The sequence below is a fragment of the Microtus oregoni genome, unplaced genomic scaffold, assembly GCF_018167655.1.
Source record: "Microtus oregoni isolate MIOR12 unplaced genomic scaffold, Mior012 000006F_ref0000085, whole genome shotgun sequence".
Classification (NCBI taxonomy): domain Eukaryota; kingdom Metazoa; phylum Chordata; class Mammalia; order Rodentia; family Cricetidae; genus Microtus; species Microtus oregoni.
Window position 1 is genome coordinate 11,044,113 of NW_024543065.1, and position 13,787 is coordinate 11,057,899.

The following is a 13,787-nucleotide window of genomic DNA, read 5'->3' on the forward strand; positions in this document are numbered from 1 at the left end:
CTATGGAGAAAAATGCACTTTACTTACATCTTAGGATATATTCTATTCTCTAGAAACTCCCAGATCATGTATTGATGGTAGGGTAAAATGTTTTAGTGTGGAACGAGCTGTATTGTTTTGTTATAAGTCAGTGCCTGCCAATAGTTTAGCCATCTGGCTTCTTTCTTCGCGTTGCATTCTTCCTGGTCTGTGTGATGGCTAACGTTATGTCCCAAGTTTAAATTACTGTGTTTAAAAGTTCTATAAAACAAAATGCTTCGAACCCATAAGTGCCACTTGCCCAAAAACAGATAACTTCCTGGAGTTCTGGGGGCTGTTGTTTATGTAAAGTAACACGCAAGTGTGTATATGCTTCTGTAAACAAACTTGGTTGCCTTGAGTGTGCGTGTGCATAGCCTTTTGATTTTTGCCCTTTATCTCCGTACATGGAGCTAGGAGACAGAAGAAGAGGGAAAAGTAAATTTTAAGTCTTTTTGAAAGAAACAAGAAATAAATTAAAATGTTGAAACTGAACTAATTGTACAAAGGCAGGAAGTATGTAGCCTTGTGTGTTTTTCCTTTGTAAGTTCCCAACTAAAGTAGTTCTGAGTTATACTCCGAACATGAGCCTCACATATGGACCTAGTCAGTATCTATGGTTCTGGCCAGTATTTTAAAAGGCTGTTACTTATTAAAATTTATTCATGGTCAGACTGGTGAATCTCTAAACAACCCCAGACAGATAACAGTCTGAAAGCCATAAACAGGCTGGAAATCGTAAATGAAGGTAGACTCAGAAGTTTTCTATATGCCAGGGTTACACACACTAATACCTTACGATATAGACCAAAGTGCTATTTCTGCTTGTTCTTCAGTGCTGATTTCAGAAATTTCTTTTCAGTTGTCACAGGTCTTATCAGCATTCTGTAAGCTTGTCTTTAAGATCTTTGTCTTCTATTTCATCTGGAACTGGACGCGCTGTACTACTCAGTTTCAACAGTGACTCCCACGTCTCTCTCAGCACCTAATCTCATCCTTCGTGGTTTGTTTTCCATTGTTAAAGGTCACTGCTCCATCTTTATGTGCCCTTGGGCTTCCTTAATGTCTATTTCAATGCCCTTCTTTAGTTTAGTTTACCTATTCAGCCTCTCCCTGGTTATAACTACTTCCATGTTTTTCCTTTTTAGCATCAAAAATTTAGAAATCATTCCAAGAATTTTAAATATGTGTCTAGCTCCCATCTTTGCTTTTCCTCAGAATGCCCAGTATTTACTGTATGGACCAGGATAGTCATAAATGGATCAAGTAATATTCTTCTAATTTTTGCTTCAATTTCAACAATTTTATTTCTTATTTCTTCCAAAGAGACCTCGAAGTTGACTTTTCCCTTGTCTTCTGTCTCTTAGTTCCACGATAGCCAGTTTTAGGTTAAGTAGAAACTGTTTCTTCATTTGACTTCTATGGTCTCTCATCAACAACTGGTTTGTCATCAGATCACTTTTGATGACACAAAAGTCATCGACTTCCTGATCTTTACAGTCCAATAAGCAAGGATAATCATAGCTTGATAGCAGGGGTAGGGTGAAGAGCAGGATTCAGTTTCTTTGTTGGTAAGCCTCTTTAAGGAAGCAGAAACTGGCCAATATACTCTTCAGAGCCATAATATTCACAAGAGGCATTATGATTTCTCCAAGCTAATCACTTCATCTTTGTCTGAAAGCCATTCTCAGACTTAGTCAGCAAGCACCACAGGCCACAAGTCCCCACATGTTGACAGTTCTTAGTGGCAGGCCTTACACAACTCCTTGCTGTGGACACCTGCACATATGGCTTCCCAGAGCTACCAGTAGGACCAGACTCCATTTGTCTATTGTGTGGCTAGTCATAACTTCTTGCCTTCCCACAATCACCTTGACCATGTTCCTTGAAACCTTCAAGACAACCAAGTCACTTCACCGGGATCTAGTGGGTTCTAGATCTAGGGGAGAAGAGGATGAGGGCATTCTAATGTGTAATTTCCTGAAACTTACTCCTGGGGATCAGAAACTGTACCATAGCTAATCCTGTGGGATGAACCTACAATATCTACCCTGACTCCCAGACCCTAGTCAGCCTTGGCAACAACCATGGTCAAGGCCAGTTTGAGAACCTGTCTCAAAACATAATTTGCAATGACATCTTTTACCTTTCTCCCTCTTTAAAATATGGAGGGGGGGCATATTTCCTCTTTAAAAGTTGCTTCTTTCATTTTTATCTTTATTTATTTCTTTACTTATTTGGTTTTTTGAGACAGGGTTACAGTGACATTTCATTTGTATTTTAATAAATAAAGCTTACCGGAAGATCAGAGAGTAAAATAGCCTCACTGGTCAGCCTTATTGATCAGGCAATGGTAACACACACCTTCAATCCCAGTAGACACACTAGTAGCTATAGAAAACGGGAAGTTCATGCCTGATGGAGGAGGGTCATCTGTCTATCTGTTGCTTTCATTGGTTAATTAATAAAGAAAGATGCTTGGCCTGATAGGGCAGAATTTAGATAGGCAGAGTAGACCGAGCAGAATGCTGGGAAGAGGGGAAGTGAGGCAGTTGCCATAGCTCTCCTCTCTGAGATGGATGCAGATTAAGAATATTCCCAGTAAGACACCACCTCGTGGTGCTACACTCATTAGAAATGGGTTAATCAAGATGTGAAAGTTAGCCAGTAAGAGGCTAGAGCTAATGGGCCAAGCAGTGTTTAAAAGAATACAATTTGTGTATTGTTATTTTGGGTATAAAGCTAGCCGTGCGGGAGCTGGGCGGGAACGTAGCCTGCTCCCACTACACATGCCTTTAATCCCAGCCCTAGAGAGGAATATAAAACGGGAGGAGGAAGTTCTCACACAAAGTCTCATTCTGAGATTCCTGGAGGCAAGATCACTATTTTCAGAGTGAGGCAGAGGTAAGAGCCAGTGGCTGGCTGCTTTGCTTTTCTGACTTGATGACGGACGTTACAAAATAATCCGACACTAGTTAGGATCTGGAGACAGGATTGCTATTTTTGAAGTGAGGTAGAGGTAAGAGCAAGTGGCAAGCTGCTTTGCTTTTCTGACTTGATGACAGAAGTTAGAAAATAATCCCACACTAGTTCAGAATTACATATAATAAAGGGTTATTTATTTGGGGGCAGACTCATAGATCATAGTTTTAGATCACAGTCCTCTGCATGAACAGGGAATAGGAACTGAAGCCAGCAGCCAGAAGTAAGCACACACTTTACAGCAGCATTTATAGTATGAGACCATACCCAAGTGAGTAGATATCCTAAAGGCTATTGGCTGTAGGAGCTTCTATATCATTGTCCTTCAGGTTGAACCCAAATTTCTATCCCTGAGTTTTTATTAACCATACTTCACAGGATTTCTCTGTGAAGCAGTCCTGGCACTCCTGAAGCTCACTCTATAGACCAGGCTGGTCTTAAACTCACAAAGATCCACCAGCCTCTGCCTCCTGAGTGCTGGGATGAAAGGTATGAACCACCACCATCCAGCTTCTTTCATTTTTATTATGCATGATAACATCTAAAATAATAATTTATAGTATTACCCTTCCCTGATTAGTATAACTCCTCACAGATTAACTGATTAGCAAATAACATTCAATCAATACCTTTAGATGTGTTAGAAATATAGCTAAAGTTTTATTATCTTTTGAGGTTGTTTTCTATGTTAAAGTATTAAATTTGCTTCTTCTGTATATCAGTAATCTTCTTCTTCTTCTTCTTCTTCTTCTTCTTCTTCTTCGAGACAAGAGTTCCTCTGTGGAACAGCCATAGATATCCTGGAACTAGTTCTTGTAGACCAGGCTGACCTCAAACTCACTGAGATTTGCCTGTCTCTATTTCCCAAGTGCTGGGATTAAAGACATGCACCACTACCAACAGTTTAAGTTAAAGTATTAAATTTGCTTATTTTGTGTATCAAGAATCTGGTTTCATTTTCTAGGTGTAAAGTGTTTTGTTTTTATTATTTATTCTGTTTATTTATGTATGGATGAACCTATAGGCATTGTGCAGGTGCCCTTGAAGGCCAGAATGAAGGGACTCTGGCTAGCTTCAGTGTGGCAAACAAGGCTCTGGCAGGCCTTGCCCTTCTTTCTAATTTCCTGTTTAGAAAACAACAACATTAGATTACATTTCTAAAATTAGCCACCAAAGTCTATTCCCTTATTCGGTCATTTCCTCCTCTTGGGGCTGACTACTAAGAAGTATTGAAGTACAGATATCAGAAGGTTCCCTTCAACTCACCCAGTTAGCATGCCCAATTAAAATTAAAACTTTATCCTAATACAGGGTTTCCCCTTGTACCTTTATAAACTGCCTCCTGTTTACCATGTCTGTCTCCCCTCTCCAGAAGCAGTCCTTTGTCAATCCAGGACAAATACTCCTGCTCTCTCACCTTTGTTCTGTTTCCCTTCTCCCTGTCCTCGGTGTCCTGTCCTTTCCTCTTATTTCCCAACCTCTGTCCCTCTGGGAAAATAAATCTCCTTTCTGCTAAGAACTTGACCTTGCAAGTCCTGAGACAATACTTCCCGCCTGGCTACTGGCCAATCAGCGTTTATTTAAACATAATTGACAGAATATAGACAATTCTCCCACACCAGTCTAGTTTTCTTCTTGAGTTGTCTATACTTTGGGAATCATATTTAAAATTATTAGATCCATGTCAAGAATATGTTTGCATACTTATTTTCTAGTAGATTTAGGATTTTGTGCCTTATATTTTTACCCACATTGAATTAATTTGCATGTTTGGTATGAGAAGATTCTAATTTCTTTTCTTTTTCATGCTGGGAAAATCTGCTGCTTAGAAACTATCTCATGTTTTCCAACCTTTCTTTCTCTATGACAAACAATATTCACCTTTCTCTTCTCCTGTAGGGACTGATGTCTGGTCTTACAAGATGTTTTTGCTGAAATTGGTGCTAGGTTTAGAGTCAAGTCAGATTCTTTACTAGCATTTCTGAATATACTTAGTGAAAGTCCTCTGAATCTTCTGAGTTTACTCAAATAGGACATCTGAAAAGACTCTTATGTTAGATTCCATGTATATAATGGATCTGTTGGTAGGTTTATTGAACTCTCCTGAAGGTACTCCAAGCAGCCTGAAAAAGAAAAACATATTTTTCAAAGATCCTGAAAAATCTCACTCAATTTTTTTTTTTAGTTCCATCCATTTGCCTACAAATTTCAAGATGTCATTATTTTTTTCTGCTGTGTAGTACTCCATTGTGTAAATGTACCACATTTTCCTTATCCATTCTTTGATTGAGGGGCATTTAGGTTGTTTCCAAGTTCTGGCTATGACAAAAAATGCTATTAGAGTGAGATGACCTAGACCCAGAAAGACAATTACCATATGTCCTCACTCATAAGTGTTTTAAACATAAAGCAAAGAAAACCAGCCTACAAATCACAATCCCAGAGAACCTAGACAACATTGAGGACCCTAACAGAGACCTACATGGATCTAATGTACATGAGAAGTAGAAAAAGACAAGATCTCCTGAGTAAATTGGGAGCATGGGGACCAGAGAAGGAGGGTGAAGGGGAAGGGAGAGAAAGGTAGGGGAGCAGAGAAAAATGTATAGCTCAATAAAATTAATTTAAAAAATTAAAAAGAAAAAAATCTTGAAAATCCCACACTTGCCTGTGATTCCATAGGTTGGGTAGTGGAAGTAGTAATATCAGGAATTTAGGGCCAGTCTTAGCTTCAGAGTGGATTTTTGATAACCTGGGCTACATGCCACACTATGGCAGAAGACCAAAAAGTAAGAAAAAACAATAACAAAATAAACACCCGAAGTTCAACAAATGACGATGAAATTATCAAACTCAAGAACATTTTTATGCACAATATTTTTGGTGAACTTCTTTTTCCAGCTAATGTATAAATACCCTATGATATAATTAAAATTTAAGATTTATCTGGTTTTATCACATTGCTGTCCCAAGCAACCTGGCCAATTTAGGCTTGCCAGCAGAAGAGTTTTGGATCCTTACTAACCCTGGTTATTGTGCATAACATTTTAATATAAAGTCTTAATTGACTCCCAAGTAGCCATTGTCCTGGAGAGGACTCCCAAGTCCACATAATGATGTGAAAGTGATACAGTCCATGTCTCCCAGTCCCAGCTATGTGAATGTGACCCACTCAAGAACAAGCACAAGAGAGTATATTTTCAGTTTCTGTTCTTCACCTTTCAGCTGACACAGAGCAGAGCAAAGCCTTGATTATTGTCATAGTAGTTCTGATGCTTCAGTCCATTATTGCTTGACTCCATGTTTCTGGACCTGTAGAGAGGCAAAACATGGTGGAAAAGCATGGTGAAGCTGGGCACCCAATGGCAGACAGGTGGCAACGAGACCAATGTAGATTTTTATATAGGTGTGTAGATTGCTGCGGGAGGAATATTTCAAATTTCATTAAAAAATACACAAGCATTAATGGCTACTGATGTATTATGAATGTTTTTATTGTTTTTAAACTTTATTTTTATTAGCATATGTTAAATATATAGGAAGGAGCTTCTTGATTATGTTTCTATATGTACAGATAATATGCTTTCATTACATTCAACTACCACTCATTCTTCACCCTCCTTCTAATCCCAATTCTTCCTCTTTTAGTTGCATATATTTTCATCCTCTAGTGAATAAAGAAAGAAAATGTGGTATTTTCATTCTTTGTGGTATGTGTGGATTATTTAACATTGTATGATGATCTCTATTTCTGTTTTTTCTTCAAGAGATATAATTGCATTCTTCATTAGAGCTAAGCAAAATTTCACTATGTGTAGTAATATTTCATTTGTAATTTAACAAATAAAGCTTGCCTGAAGATCAGAGTGCAGAGCTAAGCCACTATTTAGCCATAGAGGCCAGGCAGTCGTGACACACACCTTTAATCCCTGAACTCAGAAGACAGTGGCAGATGGATCTCTGTGAGTTCAAGGCCACCCTGGGCTACATGAGGTTGAATCTATCTAAAACAGATAGATCTGTTACACAGCTGTAAAACAGCTTACATAAAGGTGATCCCAGAACTTAGCATCACATGCCTTTAATTTCAGCACTAGGAAAATGGAAACGGAAGTGATAAGGCTGGGCAGAGAGAGGAGTATAAGGTGGGAGGAGAAAGGAGCTCAGATGCAGTCTCAGGATTCACTCTGAGATACAGTATGAGGTTTTGTAGAGACAGCATACGATCTGAGGTTTAATAGAGAGAGCATGTAATTTAAGGATTCAATCTGAGCATGCGGTCTGAGGATTTGTAGAGACAGGATTACCCATAAGTCTGATGATTTGGTGAAGGTAATAGGCCTTTCTAGTGGCTGGCAGCACTGTTCCTCTGACCTCTCAGTTTTCACTCCTAATATCTGACTTCACATTTTTATTAAGAACAATGAGAATTCACACATCAATTGTTTATCAATACATTTTATTCAGCTTCTGAAACACATCTTGCTGAATTCTATAATTTAGCTATTGTGAATAGCACAACACTGCATTTTAAATAGAAAAAATTAAAGCAGTAGAGAATCATATGCTTTTCATAATAGTTAAGGAGACTACCAAAGGCCTTTAATTATTATAGAAGACAAAGGATGGTCTAAATGAAAGATACATTAAGGAACAGGTTTAGGGGGGCACAAATGCACATAGTAATAAATTTTGTGCTTCATGATTCAAGACTATTTTGAGTATGCTTCTTAAGAAGAGTAAACATTGAGAATTCTCTGTTCAGTTCAGTGCCCCATCTTTTAATTGGGTTAATTAGCATTTTAAAGTCTAGTTTCTTGAGTTCTTTATATATTTTGGAGATCAGAAGAAGTTCAAATGGCCAAAAGGCACTTAGGGTCATGCTCAACCTCCTTAGTGATCAGGGAAATGCAAATCAAAACAACTTTGAGATACCATCTTACACCTGTCAGAATGGCTAAAATCAAAAACACAAATGATAGCCTTTGTTGGAGAGGATGTGGAATAAGGGGTACACTCATCCATTGCTGGTGGGAATGCAAACTTGTGCAACCACTTTGGAAAGCAGTGTGGCGGTTTCTCAGGAAATTCGGGATCAACCTACCCCAGGACCCAGCAATACCACTCTTGGGAATATATCCAAGAGATGCCCTATCATACTACAAACGCATTTGTTCAACTATGTTCATAGCAACATTATTTGTAATAGCCAGAACCTGGAAAAAACCTAAATGCCCTTCAATGGAAGAATGGATGAAGAAAGTGTGGAATATATACATATTAGAGTACTACTCAGCGGTAAAAAACATTGACATCTTGAATTTTGCATGCAAATGGATGGAAATAGAAAACACTATCCTGAGTGAGGTAACCCAGACCCAAAAAAGATGAACATGGGATGTACTCACTCATAATTGGTTTCTAGCCATTAATAAAGGAAATTGAGCCTATAATTCGTGATCCTAGAGAAGCTAAATAAAAAGGTGAACCCAAAGAAAAACATATAGTTATCCTCCTGGATATTGGAAGTAGACAAGATTGCTGGGCAAAAATTGGGAACTTGGGGGTGGGGAGGGATGGGGGAAAGGGGAGACGGGGAGAGAAAAGTGAGAAGAGAAGGATGGGGAGAGCTTGGGGGAATGGGATGGTTGGGATAAAGGAAGAGTGGATATGGGAGCAGGGAAGTATATATCTTAATTAAGGGAGCCATTTTAGGGTTGGCAAGAGACTTGACTCTAGAGGGGTTCCCAAGTATCCAGGGAGATGTGCCCAGCTAGTTCCTTGGGCAGCTGAGGTGAGGGAGCCTGAAATGGCCCGATCCTATAGCCATACTGATGAATATCTTGCATATCACCATAGAACCTTCATCTGGCCATGGATGGAGATAGAGACAGAGACCCACATTGGAGCACCAGACTGAGTTCCCAAGGTCCCAATGAGGACCAGAAGGAGGGAGAACATGAACAAGGAAGTCAGGGCTGCGAGGGGTGCACCCACCCACTGAGACGGTGGGGCTGATCTAATCGGAGCTCACCAAGGCCTGGTGGACTGGGACTGAAAAAGCATGGGATAAAACTGAACTCTCTGAACATGGCAGACAATGAGGGCTGTTAAGAAGCCAAGGACAATGGCACTGTGTTTTGATCCTACTGCATGTATTGGCTTTGTGGGAGGCTAGTCTGTTTGGATGCTCACCTTCCTAGACCTGGATGGAGGGGGGAAGACCTTGGACTTCCCACAGGGCAGGAAACCCGGACTGCTCTTTGGACTGGAGAGGGAGGGGGAGGAAAGTGTAGGGAGGGGGAGGAAAATGGGAGGAGGGGAGGAGGCAGAAATTTTTAATAAAAAAATAAAAAAAGAAGAGTAAATGTTGAAAAACTCTGAATATATGGTTGGGATTGTAGCTCAATGATACAGTACTTGTCCAGCATGAAATCCCAGTTCTGAAAAAATTAAATTCTGACAACAAAGACATGAGAGGGGGAGAAAACAAGTTTAAATTTTCAAGAGATAGAGAAAACAGTTTTAATTAGATCTGTTTTTATGAAAACTAAAACATATTATTTGCCAATTGAGCCAAGAGTTAACATGTGAACAGCTATAGACTTGATAATAAATTAGCCCACTAAGAATGAAAGTGTGCTTTCTATTCTTTCCATCTAAATAAATAACCCTTTATTATACTCAATTGTGAGTTAGTGTGAGATTTCTTTTTAGCGTCTTCTCTTCACAATTTGTTCAAGATAATGATTAAATCATACCTATGGATACAGAGGAGACTATACATGAAATATAAACAAGGATTTGGTTACTTTAGTTCACTAACAACAAGAGTTCAGTATTTTTTTTCTTCTCCAAATTCCTTAGATACTTTTAAACTCTCTTTTAACTTTTTTCCCTCCCTTTTACCCATTCCATCTCAACTTGATAGTAAATGTTGAAAACTGGCAACTCATGAAAGACTTGAAAAATTGACAAAGATTAAGGTAGTATCATATCTAAATTACACAGGTTTCTCCTTACTTAATAAAGATAGTATTATAGAGTCACACAAAAAAATAACAAAGGCTATCAATCTTGCAAGTCTGCTAGAGTACAATGAACACAACCAGTCAAGGTGCAAAATGACTAATGAGTGCTATCTAGTCCCTATTGTTAAGAGGATTTTCTGTTCAACAGCATAACAGCTTAAACTGACTACTACATAAGAAATTGGAGATTTTGGGTGGAAGGAGAGGAGGGAGGGCAAAAGGGAAGAGGGGGGAGAAGGGGAAAGAGGAGAAGAATATAAGGGAACAGGATGGTTGACATTGGGGAAGAACAGAGAGAGCAAGGAAAGAGATATCTTGATTGTGGGAGCCATTATGGGGCTAGTGTGAAACCTGGCACCAGGGAAATTCCTAGGAATCCACAAGGATGACCCCAGCTAAAACCCAAAGTATAGTGGAGAGGGTACTTGAACTGACCTTCCCCCTAAAATCAGACTGATGACTACTGCCACGGACCGGCTCAGGGGAGCCACTCAGACTGCGGAAGAAGCAGGGTCCTGGTAACAGGAAGGCACAAGTTCGGCGAATGACAGACAGACACAACACACAAGAGAGTGGTTGGAATCTGCTGCGATTTTACTGAATTCATGTTTTCATTATATAGTAAACAAAGAACAAATCAGAAGGTTATGTATCATTGGTTGGCACAGTATGAAAGCTTCTTTTAGTCACATAAGCAATATTTAAGAAAAGTATATTATCAAGAACAGGTGTTAGACATAAAGCATCCTTAGAAGAGGAAATCTTGTCCTTGGGAATTTAAACCTCAGACAAGCGGTTTCATCTTATGAATAGAAACTTTCTGTCTCATTATCGCTATCACGGCCCTTCCTCTTCCTAACCCTTTATTTCATCTAGTGACCAAATATACCTAATCAGTTCTCTGCACCTGTTGAACTATACTTTTTAGGACCTTCTTATGCAGCAGAAATCATGGGGGTTGGGATCTAGCAAGCCTATCCATAAAGTTCAAAGTATAATATAACAGTCTTTGTCCATCAACATTAACCCATCTATTCCCTTGTTCATCATACACCCTGTGTATGACAAAGGTTCTGCTGTAGTCTTATACATTTCCATACTGTGCTTCCCTATCCCAGAGCTGTTTCTGAAGAGAATGATCATTGTCTTGTATATATAAAGACTATCATTATTATGAAAGAAATTGTGCAAAGCTCATATCCTGCATAGCCAGCTACTCGAGAAACCCGTCTATGCCTCAGCCGTGGCTAATACCAGGTTGTCTGCCATTGACTTCCAAGAAGCCTAGTCCCATGGGACACGTAGCTTCCTGTCTGGCATAATGACATATGTAATGTCACACAGACAACACTGGAGTTGGTGTGGCAGACTACCTTAATTGTCATTATATTTTGTCCAGAAGCTGATGGAAGTAGATGCATAGATCCACAGCTAACAATGGGCCGAGCTTCTGGAGACCAGTACAAGAAAGTGATGAGCAATATTATGAGCAAAGGGGTCAAGACTGTGATGGGGATACTCACAGAAACAGCTGACCTGAGCTAATGGGAGTTTACTGACTCTGGACTCACAGAAGGGGAACTTGCATAGGACCAAACTAGGCTCTCTGAATGTGGGTGGCAGATGTGTGATTGTGACTATCTTTGCAGCCACTGACCATGGGACCAAGATTTATCCCTACTGCATGAACTGGAGTTTTGGATCCCATTCTTTTTGGAGGAATACCTTGCTCAGCCGAAATTGTTGCCAGAGGTTTCTGTCCTGCCTGATCCCGCAGCTGTCCAGTACCAAAGAAACACACAGAGGCCTACATTAATTATAAACTGGTTGGCTTATTAACTCAGGCTTTCTTATTAACTAACTCTTACATCTTACATTAACCCATAATTCTCATCTGTGTTAGCCATGTGGCTTGGTACCTATCAGCAAGGCATTCTCATCTTGCTTCCTCTGTGTCTGGGTGACTACAGACTGAAGCCTTTCCTCTTCCCAGACTCTCCTGTTCTGGTCACCCCACCTATCAATAAAATGGCCAATCAGTATTCTATTAAACTTATACAAGTGGAAATCTTTACAGGGTACAGGACCATTGTCCCATAATACTAAATATATAGTGGAGGGCCTTTTTCTGCATCAAAATTAGATGTCAGACTTTATTGACTCTCCATGGAAAGCCTCATGCTCTCCGAGGAGTGGATGGTGGGGGGGAAAGGTGGGGAAAGCTGGAAGGGGGCAGGAAGTGGGTCTGGGATAGGTATGTAAAATGAGAAACAATCGTTTTTAAAAATAAATTAATTTAATAAATAAAAAATTGGAGAACTGACAAAAAGAAAAATTCGAACTAAAGGATATGAAGTGTGTTTAAATACTGCAACTATAAAATCATTTATGGAACACAAGTAACTATGTAGAGGAGAAAACATATAGCCAATCTAGTTTTACAAGAATCATTATTGATTACATTGTTTTCCTCATCTGCTATCTTCACTTTGTTAGGCCAGTGCATGATTGATTTTGGGTGTGTTACTCATATTATATGTCACATTATGCAAATAGAGATGAAAAGATAAATCAGACATAAATCAATCTAATGGCCAGTAGATTCGGATGAGGTGCTTCAGTAGTTTCTTCTTAGTGGCTTTACTAGCTACTCGTTTCTCCTCCAGACTGATTTCTTGCCTACCACTCAGCCTTGTTTACATCAGATTCTAGAAATGAGACTCCGAGCCACAAAGGAAAATTAGCATGTGGCCTTCTCATTGGAAAAAGTCAAGGGGAGAACTATGAAAAAAATTTTCTGGCAAGAACTACAGGGAACACTGAACCTTCTGCAAGGCTAATTATCTGACTAAAGCCTTCAATGCTTGTGGAAAGACCGGAATGTTACAGGTCCAGAGTCTAATGTCAATTCATCTTGGGCCATCTTTAGCCCAGTCTGCATGACCTAACGATTTTTGTGATGTTGTAAATCCTTTGGAATAGACAAACTGGTAGCTTCCACCAAGTGAAATACTAAGAAATCTGTCAGACAGCATCTGAGATCCACAGCTAAGATTTCCCTGCCTTGTTTCAACATGCTTAACTCAAGTTCCCACCAATGTATTTGAAAAATATCTTGATTTTAATACTTTTGTTGTTGCTGTTCTATTACTATAACACCTTCATAAAGCTGTAACCATTTTGGAACAAAAAAGGTGGGGTAGTCCAATCCTCATCCATATTTGCCTTTATAATAAACTAGCTCTTATTCCCTTTTGCAAAAATATTGGACTTCTTCCTACTGGTTCTGCTAACCTAGGCTTCTGCTCTTATTATTCACACCATTGTACTCTAAACCGATCATCATTTTTCACCAGTGCTTTTCAGGGTTATATCCATCCCACCAAATGGTTCTATTCCTTTGATCCTTATTTATGATAATTCAAGAAGTCTAGGAACATGAGAGTATCTTCCAAACAAAGGCACAAAGCTGGCCAAACTGGTTCCCAACTACTCTTAAAATGCTCCCAAAATCTCATTTATTTGTTTTAGTCAGTGTAAAACTGATGGCCTCTAGATACCCATCTTTTAATTTCTACCCTTTTCTTCCCCTTTAAAAAGCAAAAACAAACAAACAAACAAAACCCAGAGTTTCTGTAGCTCAGGTTGGCCCTCGACTCTATATAACTAAAGGTGCCCTTAAACTCTTGACCCTCCTGCATCCACTTTACAAAATATTGGATTACAGGTATGCAACATCAAGCTTGGTTTACACTT

At 39.3% G+C, this 13,787-nt stretch overlaps 1 long non-coding RNA gene across 1 annotated transcript; it reads right to left on the reverse strand.

Moving 5' to 3' along the window:
* Nucleotides 1-5,666: 5,666 nt before the first annotated feature.
* On the reverse strand, nucleotides 5,667-10,518 carry LOC121449190. Its single transcript, XR_005974501.1, has 3 exons — nucleotides 10,467-10,518; nucleotides 6,219-6,312; nucleotides 5,667-5,769 (listed from the first exon to the last, which is right to left on the reverse strand). It is a non-coding gene; the product is annotated as an uncharacterized LOC121449190 (long non-coding RNA).
* Nucleotides 10,519-13,787: the final 3,269 nt, after the last annotated feature.